Here is an 18,455-nt window from a genome sequence, read left to right on the forward strand (position 1 = left end):
TGGGTGCATCTATGTCCAAATTACTCTTTTTCATAAAGACTCTTGTCTTATTGGATTAGGTCATATATTTCAATATAACCTTAACTCTATAACCTCACTTTCATTAATTGTATTTACAATAACCCTATTTCCAAATAAGGCCACATTCTGAGGGGTAGGACTTCAATGTATAAATTTGGGGGGCACACAATTCAACCCATAATTTGCCTGCTTTACTCATTTCTACCTTGGAATCCTTGGTTCATCCTTATCCATGGTAGTAAATCTTTTTCATTTCAGTTGCCAGCTCTGATCAATTAGAGCGATTACGTGGACTGTTGTGTAGAGGAGGGTTGTGAATTGATATCCATATTTAACCAGAAAAGTGACTAGAATTGATTCAGACTTTTTTCTTGGGTACAACATATAAAAAATGGGGGTCTGTCATGTGTCTGTTCACCCAAGGAACTGAAGAATTTTAAACCCTGTTCCTTATCCCCAATGCAGAGACCTCACCAGAAAGTGAAAAAATTGCAAAAAAAAAAAAAACCCTGCTTTTTTCAGATTGGTACAGTTGAGATTATTCCCTATAGGTGATTGTCAATTTATAATCTGCTACATTCAATAATCCTTATGAGGCCTTTCAGTCCAGCCCATGAGAATGATCAAATCTCTGACAGGACTCAACTAGTCCATGGTGGGAGTGAAGGGACTTAAACTTTTAGAAAGTCATAATCAGTGCGGGCTTTTGAATGTTTTCCCTGTTGAAGTTGAGAACTTGCTTTGGCTTAAGAGTTGCAGCTAGAACCAAATAGGAAATAAGCTTCTGGAATCATAAAAAATGAATTCTCAGGCCCACTCTTGACACTTACAGCATCAAAACCACCAGATGACAGCTGATCTGGATATCGAAGCAAGTAATGGGATGCCATGCTTGGTACAAGAGCCAAAACACAGGGAGTGACAGGAAGTCAGTTGTCTACCACTGTAGATACAAAGAAATTACCTCCCAGCACAGAGAGGAAGGAACTGGGTACCTTAAAAGCAATTTGGACCATCTATGGAAGTCCTTCCTTCTTGTTTCATCTGTTGGGATCCTTGAGGAAAATCTGGCAGACTGTCCAATACCCACTCAACACCAGAGAATATTTTAATTGAGGACTTTGATCTCAAGACTCTGAAGTATTATTGTCATTGATATGAAACTTTTCCCATCATACAGGGGATCAGAGTCATGCCCAGGCACTGTTTCAAATGTTTCCCACCGGTGAAGGTTACATTCTCTTTGTTGGCTCCAGTTTTCACATCCTTGTATCTAGCCCATCAGTGGTGGTCTTCCACACTGATTCTTCATTGGTTCATATAATCAGCTTTGACCCCAACAGAGGCTTGAAAAGCACTTGTCCATTTCTGCTTGCCCTCTTTGACCCTGGCCTTCATGGTGAGAACATGTCCAAGTTAGTCTGCTGGAAGTAAGCCAGAGACACATGAAAGAGAGCCAAGTCACCCATGCAAGCCATCCTAGACCAGCCACCCCCAGTCACCTAACAAGCTGACCACAGGCACATGAGTGAGTATAGCTGACATCAGCTAACCCCAACCCACACCAGCAGAACCACCCGGCTGACCTGTAGACTTGTAAGAATTAAAGCATGGTTGTTACCTAAAGCCACTAAATTTTTGGGTGGTTTGTTATGTAGTAATAATTAACCACTACATATGGGCTCCCACACATGGGGGTAGGGAGATTAGGCATAATCTGTATCCGCTGCTGGAATTCAGTCAAGACAAGGAAACTCTGAGGAAGTGAAGACACAGGTCTGTTAGAAGGCTGTTTGCATAAGGTGCCTCCGAGGAGAGAACTCATCCCAAGGGAAGAATAAGTCAAGCAGAGAAGCTTGGCCTGGGAACAAAGACTTAGTGATCAGAGGCTGAGAAAATCCACCACAGTGTCTGTCATTCTAATAGGGCTTCTGACTTAGGCTCAGTGGATCTTGTCTGACTTTTACGTATAAAAGTGCAAGGAATGTATAGGTAGAAAGGATTATTTCACTAACAACTCTGTAGGACACCTGGGTACAAGTTCCCCAGCTTTCAGATCAGTGTAGAAACTTGTAAAGCTAAAGCAGCATGAGGGGATCTATGTGAACAAAGCACAAGCTGGGTATCCAGAATAAGAGGGCAAAGTCACATCTGCCTAAACAGTTACATTCATTCATTCATTTATTCAACAAACATTAAGGGCTATCCAGATTATACTGTATTAGGTTACGTTGAGGGGAGACAAATGCATCGGGTAGGGTCATTGCCCTTAAGGAACCCACAGACTGGTTCACATTTAAAAATAGGTTTTATCTTGCGAGCTCTGATTGGTAATGGCTGCCGAGAGCACTCTCTGGACGAGCATTTGAGAGGCCGCATCCTGACTCAGAGGAGTGCTGTGATTAAATCTGTTTTGGCCACATATTTGCAATCCTGGTGGTCAAGTTTTATGCCCTGGCTCCATAGTAGCATTTAGTCACAGACCCATAAACTAGGCCTCTTGCATGTGTTATATGGAGAATCCACCTCCAACTGCCTCTTTCTGTCTTGCCTGAGTGACAAAGGGCTGAACTGATGCTAAGGAAGGTGATTCTGAGTGGGCATTCTTCTTTTCTGACAAACAAAGAATCATATTTTCTCTGTATCTATTTCTACTCTTCCCCTACAAGTTGGAAACATAATCCTCAGAACAAGGATGGAGTCAAGAGGGGTGTGGAAGGAAGGAAACTCAAGTACACTGCCAAAAGAGACTTCACCTTCTCTAGCAAAGCAATACAGGGTTTGGAGGTGTGGGAGACTCTAACCCTGGCTTGAAAAATAAGCTGAAATGGTATCAGCCCATATGTCCTTGGCATTGTATGGCCAACAAAATAAAGAAAATCCAGCCAGTCAGGTTTCTTGTATTTATCCAGTATGGATGCAGTGAATCCATTGACAGGATTGGTAAGCCTGCAGGAACTGGCGACTGGGGCAGAGCTCCCAGTGGGCATTCAATGAACACTATGGGTGACTCTTTGGTAGACCCACTGGGGAGCTCAGCCTGGATTTAGATGCACAATCCTCAGACAACTGCTGGGAGATAAAGATTTTAAATTCACTGTACTACCTGTTTATGAAGGTCTGCTTGGTTTGTGAGCCATCTAGAACTCGAAAGCCTGAGAAGTTAATAATTGTTTAATCAAATAGGGCTTTTGTAATCTGCAAGACCTGTTCTCACATCCCTCCTCTACCATTCTCCACTGGCGTGACTTCGGGCAAATACCTTACCCTTCAGGGTCTTCACCTGAAAAATAGGAATAATAATTGTACGTGTTGCAGGTTTGTGAAGATAGATTAAGTATGTAAAATGCTCAACAGAATGCCTGGCCTATGGTAATAAATGACAGCCATAATTATTAGCAAGTCAGTTCTGGAGTCTTTTGGAGGGTTCCACTCCCCCCATTTCCTTTCCGGCTTCTCCTTTATACTCACCAGCAGTGCTGGGCTCTAAGTCCCCGTGGCCAGAAGCTCTGGGTACAGACCTGCAGTGGGCCTGGTGTCCCTCTTCTTTCCCTCAGACCTGCCTCAAGCGAACACAGGCCGTGTGATGGTGCATGCTGCCAAAAGGAGATGTTCTCTCAGAGCCCAGTTCCCACTTCCAGGCCCCTTTTAATATGTGTCACTCCAGACAAAGCCCCACGTGTATGTGAGGCCCAGAGCAATGTGACAGCAGGAGAGAGATGGGCAGGGGAGGAGGAAGTAGAGCGGCTGCTGGAGCCAAAGCAAAGACAGCACCCTGGAAGCCAAAGCGCTTCTGGCCAAGGACTGTTTACACTCACCGGCTGCACAGAGGGTTCAGCGTCTGAGGCCTCAGGGCCCAGGCAGAGTCACCTGCCAGGCTGTCCCACTGGGCTGCAATAACCTGGTCCCTGGCGTGGGTTGGGTGGTGGGGACAAGTCGTAGTGAACAAAGCCATTGGATAAGGAGGGATAAGAAAGATGCCCTCTGGTTCTTCTCAGTTTCTTTGGCTTCAGTTTCCTTTACTCTCCAGGAAAACAAGATAAGGAAATAGAGCAACGCCCCATTGTGAGACAGAGTGTGAAAAGCATTGGATTTGATAGAGACAGCTTGGCCTCAACTTTTGCCTCTGCTGTCTTCCTCCTTTATCTTCTTGGACAAGTCCCACGGTCTCTCTCTGCAGCCTCAACTTCCATATCTGTAAAACGGACGCCGCCACCATGCCGACACAAGGATCCCATGGGACGATGTGTGTCTCAGCCTATTTAAGGCAGGCAGTTATGTACTCACATATTTCTTTGGCATATTTGTCTCTCTGTGCCTTCATTTTCCTTTGTCCTGCCTCCTCCTCTATCTCATTCATTTCTTTTTTTCTAGACTTATACCTTACACCAGGGATTTCCACCAAAATGCCCCTAACAACCAAAAAAAAAAAAAGATTCAACCTAAAGTGCCCAACACAAATGTGAATGTGAAATTTCACTGGCATCTCTTGTTTATTTCTGCTACTCCTATGAATGTTGCATTCGGCTCCATAAAGTATCCACGTGTAGTAGTTACAACTCTTGGTTGACAACAACAGAGCACATCCTCAGGAGCTCAGGCAGAATAAGAATTGAAGGGCAACTGCAGATTTTGTAGGTGAACCAGAGCGTCATGCTCTCCACATACAGGAAACATGCCTGAACCACCCCTCAGGGGCTGTCCCAGTGAATCCCCAGTGGTACTGGCCTTGAGCACAAACATGGCAGCTGGCCCCAAGCAGAGCTGCCCTGTCCCCACTTTGATACCACGGGGACTGGACACAGAGACCCAGCCACTGTTGCATGTGGGAGACGGTGCCTCTGTCACAGTGCTGCCCAGACCAGGATTTCTCCAGGTCTCCACCTCACATGTCTTTCTGCCAATGTGCAGCCTTGTGCGAGTGGGCCTGCATGGCGTGGCCCAGGACACAGCCCACAGCCTAGCTATGAGGGAAGATTGAGCAAATTCTTGCAGCACTCACAATGTAGGACATTTTCCCAAGAAAGAAAAGTCACTGAGAAGATCTGAGTGGTCACAAATAGGCATCCTCTGTGCATTCAATACCTTAACACTATTTTTTATTCATTAATCTACTAGTGAAATGAATGTTCCAGAAACATACACTCCATCTTCCTAAACCCTGTGTACCTGTCTCAGTCCATTTGATCCCAGTTTGAAAAACCAGGCTCTCCGCACTCCAGAGGCATGGGCCAGAGGATGAGGAGGTGAGTCATTATTTCCAGAAAGAGAGCAGTTTCTGTCTCTGAGCAGCAAAAGCACATTCGAAACATTTTGAACAATGGCAGCTACATAACTGTCATATTGGGCCAACGGAGCTGACCCCCACCCTTAACTGCATTAGTCACCAGCCACACTGTGGAAGATCATCTCCTAATGTTTCAACTGATGTTGGTTTCCATGGCTTCCCTCCAGCCCTTTCCCATGCAGGCTTAGATCCTAGGTAGTGAAAGGAATTCAGGCCACTCAGCATGGCTCACATTCAGTTCTGTTTACAGTAAAGTTGAGCCCCTCGTCTATCACGGCCCACAGTTCTGTTGGGAATGGAACCCAATGAGAGAAAGTCATGAAAAGGCTAGCACTCTTTTCTTGGAACTCTGAATTCTCTTACTTATACATCCTGAAGTTTCATCATCTTTATTAGCAGAAAGCCCTAAGGCCGCAGTTACTCTTTGAGAGAAACAAACATTATTCCAATTTCCCTGTGGCAGAAGGTAGTAGAGTTGGCACTGTGGAAGTGCACATCTCCTCTACAAAATGCATGCTGACATTCTCCTGAAAGCATGACCCTGTCATTGTTTGGAACCAGTTCTCTTTTGCAAACCCTCTCCAGGGAGTGGTCTATGCAACCGCTGGCCAGATTTCAAATATGTACATGTGGAATGAGAGAGAGTTATCCAGTCAGGCACTAGAAATAGAGCTCAGGCAAGAGCCCTAAAATGAGAAAGTACATTTCAGAGCAGTTTCCCCCCTTAAAATAGAAAGGTAGCTTTGCTATGCAAGAGCCAGGCCTTGGTGCCCTAGCACAAGAATGAGGGGAAGACTGCTCTGGCTGCAGGCCAGCAGGTCTAAATCCGGCGAAACCTTGCTTCTCTCCTTGTGGAGGAGCCCCATCTCCTGAGACTTGACCTCAAGACCCTGAGCATGACCCTTCTGCTGCCGAGCGTTACTCTGCTCCAAAAAAAGGTGTGACCCTTCTGGCTCTCACATCCTGCCCAGATCAGTGGGCTCGTTTGCCAGTGCTTGCTTTGGGCACAGTCTGGAGTCATTAATACTATGTATGTATGCCAGCTCCAAGGAAAGTCCATGTTTTGGAAGAGGCAGTAGATAGGTACTTAAGGTGGTTCCAGCGTGTTTGCTGAATGGGCAGTGATATGGGTCTGCATATTCTCACATGAATCTGCAACATGATTTATGTTTCCTGAGAGTACACCAGACAGAGCAGCAAAAATGGGATGCAGTTGACAGCAATACATCGTGTTTCAGTGGTTTCACTTGCTGTTACATACTTCGGCTCTTCTCAAAGTGTCACTCAAGTATTTCTGGGCTTTCTTGAGGTCTTATCAAATGCTCTCATAAACAATTCTTTGTTGCTTTCTTTCGGTGCTTGCCATTGTCTTCTGCCGACCTCTGGCCTCTCCCAATGGAGTCCCGTGTCCCTCCCTGGTTCGTTAGCCGACAGCCACTGGGAGCACGCTCCTGCCCAACACCCCCTGCAGCTCTCAGGCCACTGCTCAGCTCCTGAGCACCTAGAATTCTTTGCTGCTCCAGATTGTCTCACAGCTTGTGTCTCTCCAGAACTCTCTGGCCTCACTGACACAGCCAACAGACATCACCATGCTGGATCCAGAATAATCCTGCCCTTCCTTGTGATCAGGCTGAGTTTCTCTGCTGACATTCTCTCCTCTGGGTTCCAGTACCAGCTCTGCTGCTGACTTGCTGAGTGATCTTGGGCAAAACATTTACCCTCTCTGGGTTTCAATTTACTTGTCTGTAAAATATGGGTGATGTGCTAGCTGGTTTCTATGGTCCCTTCTATCCCTCAATTTGACGACCCTTTGGAGGCACAGTGCCTATGAACCAATACATACAGAGATACTAGTTACTTCCTTGTGCTAAGCACTGGCCAGGTGCTCTGTTAACAAGAAATTGCTATTTTCTTTCCTTTCTCTGACAAGAAACAGGCCTCTCTGATCATCATTCTGCTTGAAATCCTCCAGTGGTTTCCTGTCATACTTAGAAATACTCCAGACTCAGAGGCATCCTACCTTGGTGACATCACCTCATGCCTCTTTCACTCTGTTTAATACACTCCAGATGCACCAGCCTTCACCCCATCCCTGGAACGTGCTGTGTCCCTTCATCCCAGTGCTTTCACGAGTGCTCCTTGTCCTTTCTGGGGTGCTCTTCTTCCAGCCCTCACATGGTCCACCCTTTCAGGCCCCCAGGTTACCTTGCTTGACAACCTCCACACTCCCTCCGGCTTGTCTTATCCCAGGACTTGGCAAATCGTGGATCCAGGATCAAGTTTCGGTTCGGCCATTTATTTGCATACTGCCTATGACTGCCTTTGTGCTACAACAGCAGAGTTGGGCACTGTGTCTGAGTAGTAGCAGCAGAGACCATACAGGCCACAAAAGGAAACTATGCACCATCTGGCCCTTGCCAGGATCAGTTTGCTTGACCCAGCCTGTCTCCTAGTATTTTATTCACAGCACCTACCAGGATCTGGATTGAGGAATCAATCTGCTTCCTGGTTTTCTGTTTCTCCCCCAACTCGAATATAAGTGCCAATGAAGGCAAAGGTCTCATCTGTCTTCATCTGGGTGCTTTCCTTAGTTCTTAATACAGAGCCCGAAACAGAGCTAATACATTACGGTAGCCTGAATGGATTCACGACTATTTCCTTTTGCTCTATTGCAGCAAAAACAAAATCCTACAGATTCTATGAAAAGTCTCACCACCTCTGCAGTCACACACCCCAACACCAATTGTCAAGCTCTCCTTGCTCCCATGTCTTCCCCGTTTCCCCCTTCCTTATTCGGCTCCGACACCCACAGCTTCCAGTGTCTTCTTGCCTTTCACCTTTCCTACACTTTTTAGCCAGCTCTCACACCCAGTGAAGCCAGCAGCCCTCCAGGGAGAAGCTCACCCCTGGGAGGTTCCCCAAAGGGCAACATTGCACTCCTCTCAGATATTTCTGGGTGGGGCTGTGAGGTGTGATGGACTCACTAGCTCAAACACATTTTTGGAAGAATTTCATAACTTCCCAAGTTGAGCTTTGCTGTTTGAAAAATAACCCAAGCTCTCAGGGGATGGCACTCAGGGGCCAGAAATTTGAATCTAAGAAGCTCTGAATGACAGAGACACTCTTCATAATCATTTAGTGCTTCTCAAACTTCTGTGTTGAAGCCCACCTAGGGGCAAGGGAAAGCAATATATTTCCCCAGCAGGGAATGGGGATGATACTTAAATTTCACTTCCTTAAATCCATTTTATTTCAAAAATTCATTAGAATATTTGTGTTCGAATTCTATTTCATAGTAGATTTTTAAAGAAAATAATGACAATTTTTTCAAATCTCCAAGCAAAAATCAAGATTGATATCACACCACAGTTTTATCCATTCCCTGCACTCTCCTGCCTGTGCCCACCTCCCCCCTGGTACTAAGACAGCTTGGCAAGCATGGAAACATATCCGATGTCTCCTTTAGCAGATGAGGAAACTGAAGACTCAACAGAGATGGCAATCGACATGGAGCTCCTGGCCTTCAGGCCAACTCCATTCCTACCTTCTTGGAAGGATGAGGTACATGCTGTGGGATTAGGTGCATGCCGAATGGTCTCTGTCTGCCCCTCCAGATCCACCTGCCACCTTTTCCCAAATGTCCGGCAGGCTGATATCTATGCACCACATCGCCATTCTCTTCTATGCTCTGATTATGGTCAAAGGCCAATAGCAGGTAAGGGCAGGGAATGGAGAGTGAGATGAGAGGGTGTTTATTTCCCCAGCTGTCCACTGCCAGGCCTCAGGTTGACAATGGTTGTGCTCCTCTACAAAAGCCGCATCTCCCTTAGAGCCTGGGGCCCCACTAGGTTCTGAGGGCTACCCAGTTCTCCTTAGATCACTAGTGGTGGTGGCTTCCTCCTTTGTCAACTCCAGAGTGCTTCACTAACCCAAGCACACATTTGTAACTAGTGGCCTCTTTAGCTTCTCTTCAAACCCCTTCATCAGAGTGCATTTTGTTTCCTTCCAGGAGACTGACAGGAAATGCTACCAGAAGCAGCCCACAGAAACAGACCTTCAAAATGGGATTTTTTGGTAGGGTTGCAGACACATTTTTTTAAGCACACATTTAACTATCTTGTGGGAGGTGGGCCATTGGTTACTGTGGTTTGTAGTGGCCTCATGATTACTTATATCATCACCAGCTGTGGCAGGAGATGGGCTAGCATGCACGTGGAGGGTACTGTTTTGAGATCAATGCCTGTGGTTCTTAGTCAGTCTGGTGACAATGGTGATTATAAAGATTGTGTGCATTAAAAGCTTTGAATACCCAACTGAGAATGCAGATAGAAAGGCAGCAAGACTCTGTGGTCAGAAATGCATAAAATAAGTACCCTGAATAAACAAATGGCCCAGACCCCCACAGCACTTCCTTCTTCTCTTTGCAATACACCTATGGCTTCATGGAAGTGTCTCATGGCTGGTTAAAGAAGACAATGACAGATCAGGTGTATGGGTGGATCTACGTGGTATCCAGGCACCAACCAGAAGTGGATGGCCACTATTACAGGCTTACTCCAGGGTGGCCCTAAAAGAGTGGTGATGGGAAATCCTCCAAGTGGGTAGAAATTTTGGCAGGCTAAGGACTTGGAAAGAGCAAGACTGGAAGATTAGTGCCAAGGAGGTTGAGGAGAGGTATGTGGGTAGATCTCTGGGAATAGGCACAAAGTGTGACCAAATCTGTGTCCTATCACTGAGGTCATTTACTGCAGATGAGGCTCCAAATAATCAAATGGACAAGATCTATCTGAGGGATGTCAGTCTTTCTTCCAGATGGCCCTGTGTCTGCTCCATGTGTTTATGGAGAGTGCTTATGGCAGCAGGGCGGATGGCAGGCATGGACCCAACAACAAAGATGTCCCCTTGCCGTGTCTGCTTTGATCTGACCCTCACCATTGCCAAGACTGCACTGCCCCAAAAAAAGAAGCCAATATAAGCCTCTAATATGACACCCTGCCTCCAGGGACCAGCCAGGCCCTGGATGGAAGGATGATTGTATTGGATCCCTATTATTATGGAGAAGGTAGGGTGTCCTCATAGGGAAAAATACTCATTTCATTTACAGAATTTGCTTTCTTTATGCTCACTGTTTTTGCCAACCCTATCTTTTGGGAACATATACAGAGCTTAATTCATTACAGTGGTGTTCCATGCAACATTGGCTCCAAACAAGGAAACAAAACAAAAGTATATATGCAACAACAAAAGTATAGCACGCAGTTCATGATTACAGAATTCACTAGTGTTTCCACTTACCCTATTATCCAGAAGGAGCTGGACAGACATATTTTCTATCTACTATTGCATAACAAATTACCCCAAATATAGCATCTTAAAACAAATATTATCTCCCAATTTCCATAGGCCAGGAATATGGGCATGGCTTAGCTGAGCTCTTAGGGTCTCTCACAAAGCTATAAGCAAGATATTGGCCAAGGCTGTAATCATGTCAAGACTTGACCAGGGGAGGATTCACTCACCCACAGGGTTGCTGGCTGACTGCAGGTCCTGGCTGGCTATTGGCTGGAGATAACAATTTCTTACCATGTAGATAACAGTTTCTTACCATGTGGACCTCCCCAGAGAGCAGCTCACAATAGAGCAAGCAAACAGGAGAGAAGGAGAGAGCATGCAAGACAGAAGCTAGAGTCTTTTTGTAACTAATCTTTAAAGTGACAGCCCATCACTTTTGCTGTATTCTATTCATTAAAAGCAAGGCAGTAGGTCCAGCTCGTATTCAAGGAAAGGGGAATACACAAAGGCATGAATACCTGGAAGCAGGGATCATTGACAGCCATTTTAGAGGTTGCTTATCATACTGGAAATAACAGTAAGAGGCCCTGCTGATGCCTCATTTATGGTTCTACCTGGCAGACAACACCCTGTGAGGTTAGGGTGCTATCCTACGGTCTGCAGTATGTGACTAACAGCCATACGGTACCATCTCCTCCACCTGAAGAATGCACAGGTCTGGAAAACCAGGGGTGAATGTAGAAGTGTCTTCCCCATTACAAGAAATAACCTGCTTAGAAAAAATTTGCCTTCCTTCTCTCTGTTCTTGATCTTAATGGGTTGGGAGGTCCTAGTGCCTGAGGGTAGAATGCTTCCCCCATGGAATCGCAGCCATGGTTCCAATAAATTATAAGCTGAGCTTGCTGTTGGCTGTTATGGGAGCCTTCTTTACCTGAACCAGTAGAGAGGAGTCACTGTGTTACTAAGGGGAAACTGGAGTCCTGCTTGACTTGGGGACTGGAAGGACTGTTTGGAACTTGGGAGATTCCAAATATAGAAGCCCAGGGATATCTAACATATTCTGTCTTTTAGTCTTGATCATTAGAAAACTATAGCATCCAAATGGAGAAAGTGCCACCCAGTACTCTGATATCTTGTGGGTGATAATGAAGGTTTGGGTCACAACAGGTAAAGGACCTCATCCAACCATGATGCTGGCAGAGGATATGGAAAGCCTCAGAGAGGGGTAGATGGAACTAGAGTTACCACCTTAGGATAACAAGGTAAAGTATAGAATGGGGTCTTTAGAAGTTTTATTTTATATCAATTGTTTCTTTGCCTCTGCTTCCCTCCAATACCTTATAAGAATTCTGGTGGTGACTAAAGTTTTACATTTTGCATATTCTGTACAACAGAATTATCACTCTGAAACAATGTAATAGTTGAAGGACTTTGAAGATGCGGGTGGATAAAGGGTTGGATTGAGATGAATACTTTTTATTTGCCTCTCCCAATCCACACTCAGCCCTTCTCTGTCTTTCTTTTTCTGTGCCCTGTAAGACTGATCCTTACAGACCACATCAACTGGGTTTTCTCACTGCTGGCTTCCCAGAGGCCTGGCAGGACATCATAAAGTGGAAATAGGTAAATAGGTTATTTATTCTCCTACTTCCCTTTATGTCAAGTTGCAGGTTGGCAGTGATTGTGTCTCTGTCAAACATTGGTTTTCTGTGTCTTCGTTTGAGTTCCTCTGAAAGCAGCACCTGAGAAAAGAGTGTTGAGTGTTGGTGGTTTGCCTGGGAGTTGATAACAAGAAGCAGAAGGAAGGGAGAAAAGCCAATAGAGTGTTTATTAATAATCTGGTTATTGCCATGGACAACTGGGGCTCAGACATTTGGGCTACTCTCAGAGGAGCATGTACCTCACAAATTTCCACGGAGGCTGAGGAGTTTGGCCATTTATCCATTGACTCCTGTTCACTACTGATTGAAGTTGCTCCTGGAAACACCAATTCCATGCATTTCTGTGTTAGCTGAGTGGTCTTCTGCAGCCTTGGAGTAAGTGCCAAGCAGCACAGCACAGAAATTCGTATGGTCTCCCTGTGCTCTTGAACTGGGACCCTGATCAAGTGCATAGAACTGTCCACCACATGGTGCTAAAGTCAGGTGGACTGAAGGTCTATGGTGCAGTGTGTTACCAGCATCTTCTCACTCTTTCACAGCTCTGGAGTCCCATGTCTGCTGCTTTCGTTTGCCCTTTCAGACCTAATCATCACAACAGTGTCCTGCCCTTAGGAGCCCAGGGTGCTTCGCTGTCTTCCTTTCCCTAAGAAGATTATTATTAGTCCTTCCTTAAGCTCTCTCTCTTCAATCATTCTCTTGAGTGGACATCTCTTTTGTGCCAAAACCCTAACAAATGGAGAGAGTGAGTCTACAGAAGTACACATAAAATGAGCTAAAATTCAGTTACTTTAGAAAAGGTCTCGTGTTTCTATAGCCACCCACCATGCACATGTCAGCTTCTTATTGAACTGCTCAGAGCCATGGAATCAATTTTCTGGCTGCTCAAGAGCCAGAGACTTTGAGAAAGCACTTTTTATGCCAAGGAAACATGTGCTTTCTTTCAAAGCTAGCAAACAAATTCATTATTTAAAAATTATCTGTATGACTGAATTCAACCTGAAAAGTAGAATTTTTAAACAATGAAAATTGTATAATGTTTAATTTCCTGAAACAAGCAAAATGGACACTTATCATCCTGTTTGACTTCCCAGCATTCTTTGCTATATTTGGAGAATTTCCCACCTTACGACTCTTGGTGGCAGGGAGAAACAATTTTCCAGGCTCCCTTGCAGCAAGAGCATTTGCATGTGACTTACGCAGCACTGAGCAGACACGCTTATGCCAGCCACCTACCAAAGAGAGGACTAAAGGGGCAATGAAACAGGCATCCTTGTAGCAATGATGGCAGCCACAAAGGGCAGCTTCATCCATGTCCTCAGATGGCAGTGTCCCTGTTGTAGCACAACCATCCATGCCTAGCAGAAGTAGAAGCATGTGCCCAGCACTGGCAGTAGAGAGGTCTGCTTGGGACCAGTCTGGGCATGATTTTGGATGGGCTTGACTATGTAGATTCTAACCCTGGTTTGTTGGTCTGAGTTCTGTGATCCAGTCAATGCTTTTTAAATCCCCTGTCCCCTCCTTATAGATCGATTCACTGATTGCTATAATAGTTGGGTTCAGTTTCTATAGTTTGTAATAAGCATCCTCAAGTGAGAGGGAGGTTTTCATGAATAGCCCTTTGCAGTTAAATAAGTACTTTATAAAATTATTAGTAGAATTAATAGTGGAGTTAATAAGAGTAAAATAAACAGTGGCAGCAATGCTCAGTGCAAAGTGCCTTGTGAATCATTTATATATTTGTGTGCCTACAGGTATATGTGTGTGTGTGTATATATTTCTACATATCACAAATATAAAATTATGGGTTAATGAGGCCTGCCTGTGTGGAAGAAGATGGTAGGCTATGGAAGGCACCCCCCTTAGAGCCCCAAATGCAGGCCTGTCCTCCTTCTGTGGGAACAGAGGAGCTCCAGAAGGTCCAGAAGTGACAAAGGTGATAGCAGTAGGGCCCTCAGATCTTCTTACTTGCCCACCATTTATATTGTGCAGCCTTAAGATACCAAATCCAATTCTCCCACTTTCCCTATAGTTCCAATGTGTGTGTGTGTGTGTGTGTGTTGATATTTTAGGTCATTCCTCCTACCATTACCCACCTGCCTCTATCTCACTGAGTTCCATTGCTCAGTCACAGATCTCTGGAAGTCCCTCCATCTCCTAGAAATATCACCTCAATAAATTATAAAAACAGGGAGAAATCTACAATTTCATGTCCGTGCAAGGCACTCAATAAATGTCTGTGACCACATGCCAGCTCGAACCCAACTTGCCCAAACATTCTCTCCTCTTCCTGTTCGATATAGAGTGTGCTGATTGGATTGCACACTGAAACAAATTCAGCTGGATCTAAACAAAGTAAAGAGTCACCTTATCAAGTATAAAGGCCTGTGTGTCTCCATTTTCAATTCACACATACACTCAAATATTGAATGACTCTTGTCTTCTAAGTATGACACCAGTGACTGTTGCTATCACTACAGGGGTTTTAAAAGTCTGAACCAGCAGTTCTCAGAGTATGACCCCACCCCAACCAGCAGCAACAGCCTCATTGGGGAATATACTAGAAATGAAAATTCTCAGGCTGCACCCAGATCTACTGAATCAGAAACTCTTGGAGTGGAACCCAGAAACCCCTGTTTGAACAAGTGTCTCATGTGTTCTGGTGCACTCAAGTTTGAGAACACTTGCTCTAGGACAGTGGCTCTTCATTTTGGCTGCTCTTTAGAATCACCTGGGACACTCTTTCAGAATAGCAACAGCTGAGTCCCACCACTGACCAATTGAATCACAACCTCTGGGGGTAAGACCCAGGCGCTGGGAGATTTTAAAAGCTCTCCAGTTACTTCTGTTGAGAGGCCAAGGTTGAGAGTGATTGATCTAAACATTCACAGTCAGTATAGCCGTGGACTGTAAATAGGTCTAATACAAAGCAAACCGTGACAGCATTTTAGAATGGAGACACTAAAAAAGTTCTTTGCATAGTAAAAGGTAACCTGTAAATAATGCTAGCTGCTAGAACAGATAAGCTTCCTTGTTCCACTGGTTTTTACCATAAAATGTATTTCTTGCTCCTGTAACAGCCTGGTGCAGATCTGCAGATCTCTGCTTCAGGCAGCCACTCAGGTGGCCCAAGCTCCTTCCAAACTGTGGCTCCATCCTCCTGGATGTCCTCTGGGTTCTCCCTCTCCAGCTGGTGGGATGCAGCAGGAGAATAAGGATCTTAGCTTGTGTGGCCCCCACCAAGCTTCATGAGAGGGTGTGAACCCAGAAAGAAGAAACAGGGGGCTTTAGTAGGCAGCCCTGCCATTTCTCCTGTGATTTTCTTCAATTGACTGTCAACAAACATCTTGAGCAAGTGAACTCCAAGCTTCTTAGAAATATATGGACTTTGCATTCTCATTAGTAATACATGGACTTACCATGTGTTTCAGAAAGAAGGTGAATGAAGTTGTATGGGTAGTTATATAGTTAGTTATCCAAGTTGAGTAACTTGAGTACAGAAAATGTGAATGTTTGGGGCCATAGTGAAAATAGCAGGTCTTGAGGAGAAAGTTACACTAAATGGAAAATGAGGAGAAGACTGTTAGAACCCCCCAGAGGCATGAAGAAAGTGACTTTGCAAGCCTAGAAATAACTGAGATATTCAAGATGGGAAAACAACCTGACAAATGTCTGTGAATGTTTTCATAAACACGTTTAGGTCTGTTCAACCAAACTCTCCATATGCTGTGGGATGTGCCATTTCTCGGCTGTGCTGGCATCAGAAATCTGCCCCAGGGTTCGTGGGAGCTGCCTTCTGGGTTCTGTAGTGGCAAGTTGAGGGCAGCAATGATGGGCTGGGGGTGGTTAGGAAAGGCAGAGGTTCTGTGGGAGGTCAGGATAGTTATTTACAAGGCTTTGGGTATTTTAGGCAAACCATCTTAAAAGCTGATTTTTTCAAAGATGTGTCAACAGAGGTTTCAAAACTGGCCAGAGATGATGGCTCCTAGATGTAAGGCCAGTCAGCTACAGCTCCTGGAATCAGAATCTAAAATGTCCTTTCATTCCTTGATTCCAGAAAAAAATATACAGAGAAGCTGATGTTTTCTAGAAACTCATACTCTGGGGATGCCCTAGTGACCAGCCCAGAATGCATTGGCCCATCCCCCCTGAGCTTGCAGCCTGGTAGAGGTTGTATATGAATAATTGGTTCGTAGAGTGCAGTGTGATCCATCCTCTGGGGGGTCCTAGAGGATGCCCAGGGTGGCACTGATCTAGTCTATGGAGGAAAATGTGTACTGGTTATAACTGTACTTGTCTATGAATAGTGGACTCCATTTTCCACCTTAACCTCTCCCTGGACAAAGAACAGTGGCTTTAACAACTAAGAATTTATTTCCAGAAGTAGGTGGTTCTATGGGAGCTCAAAGATGCCATCAGGGTCTTTGCCCAGTCATTCTTAGCGCATAGATCTTGTCCTCATGATTGCAAAAAGGCTCTTAGAGTCACAGGCATCAGTTCTACATTTCACACAGTAAGAAGAGGAAGAGCAGATGGCAAAATGTCAAGTGAACCTGTTGGAGGTTTTCCAGAATCTCAATCCATTGCTTTCTTATCTTTTTGGCCACAACTGTGTCCCATGGCTACTCTAGATGCAAAGGTGGTGAGAAATGTATCTTTTGCCTCTAAACTTTGCCAACTCAGACTGAAATGAAGTTCTGTTCACAGGATGAAGGCAAAGTGGCTCCTGGGGAGCCATTACAACAACTTGTCCAGGGGGCAGGGCAGACGGAGGAAGTGAGGGCCACGTTGCTCAGCATTGTGCTCTTTCATAGCTCTGGCTGCTCTAGCCACTGCAGCTGATCCTAATGCTGGAGCCGGTCAAGGGGAAATCTGAAATCTCTTTACCATTCCTGCCATCTCAGGCAGGACCATCTCCTGTCCCGCTAGGTGTGCTCAATGTCTGCATGCAGCAGTGAACAAATTCCCCACCTCCAGAGATTTCCTACTTAGCAAAGAAGTTAAAAAAAAACACAACCTGAAAGCATTTCATGTTTTGTCACATCATATTAATTCCTACCAGCAAACTCTAGGGGAAAGGAAGTGTGTGGTCTCACTATGTGGATAAGAAAGCAGTAGGCCAGGGAGGGTAGTTTGCCCAAGGCCACAGTGCTGGCTCAGGGCAAAGATGACTAGGAACCAGGGCCTCTGCTGCCCAGGCCAGAGCTCCCTCCTCGCCAGAGCCACATCCTGCTGCTGGTGTGGATCCGTGAGCACTGCCTGCGCCGAGCAGGAGGAGGCTGAGAGCCTGGCTCCACTGAGAGAGAAGATTGGAGAAGGAGGGCGTGCTGGGGCCACAGGCGTTAGTCAGTGCTGGTGTCCAATGGGAGTCTAATTAGTCCCCCTGCCACACTCTCTAGTTCTTGCAGGGGAAGCAAGGGAGGTTTTCCCACAATAAGAGGCTTCAGGAAGGAGTTCCCGGGCCAAGACCTGTGAGGATAGTACCTCCCCAGACGAATTCTCTTTCTTCTCCCTGTCAGGCCTGGCTGGTTCCTTCCCCTCCACGTGGGGCTTGGGTAGTTTGGCCTTAATATTGTCCCTTCTTGCTCTCCTATGGGGCCACCTTGGCGGTCAGCAGCAAGTTCGCTTGGTTCAGGGTGGAGTTGCTCTGAAACACCCTTGGGAAGGAGAGGTCCTGGCCCTGACCCAGCACTTTCACTTTCCCTTCACTCCCTCCCAGCTGGGGCATTAGCAGTCTCTCCTGTCCTGCGCAGTCCTGGCAGCCGCTGCAGTGTTACATTCTAAAAGGAACTTACCCGCTTCCCGCTTGGACCAGCACCGGGGCACCAAGCCTGGCCCTGTGCTGGGTGTTTATGGAAGCTCGGGGAGGTGGCCATGCGGATGGGGTCCATGGGGCTGAGCCTTCAGCACTGCTCCTGCTGCCTGGGGTGCTCTTCCTACTCCTGCTGAGTCCTGTGTGTGACTTGGGATCCAGTTCAAGGTTACCTCCCTCAGCAGGTCTTCCCTGCCCCCTGCCTTCCCCCTATACACACTCTGACCAGGACTGGGGACGATCCCTCCCCACTACTCGCAGGTCTCAAAGCACTCAGGCTCTGGCTGCAGTGTATAATCTATTCATATGTTTCTCTCCTGCCTCCCCTTGATGATGAGATCCTTGCATTCTCCAGGTCTAAAACAGTGCCCAGCACTTAGTAGGC

General features: G+C 45.8%; 1 long non-coding RNA gene across 1 annotated transcript; it reads right to left on the minus strand.

The window, feature by feature from the left end:
* Positions 1-599: 599 nt before the first annotated feature.
* On the minus strand, positions 600-18,178 carry LOC118972582 (uncharacterized). Its single transcript, XR_012122423.1, has 3 exons — positions 18,054-18,178; positions 3,493-3,617; positions 600-1,445 (listed from the first exon to the last, which is right to left on the minus strand). It is a non-coding gene; the product is annotated as an uncharacterized lncRNA (long non-coding RNA).
* Positions 18,179-18,455: the final 277 nt, after the last annotated feature.

This window comes from Manis javanica, chromosome 11 (assembly GCF_040802235.1).
Source record: "Manis javanica isolate MJ-LG chromosome 11, MJ_LKY, whole genome shotgun sequence".
Taxonomy (NCBI): domain Eukaryota; kingdom Metazoa; phylum Chordata; class Mammalia; order Pholidota; family Manidae; genus Manis; species Manis javanica.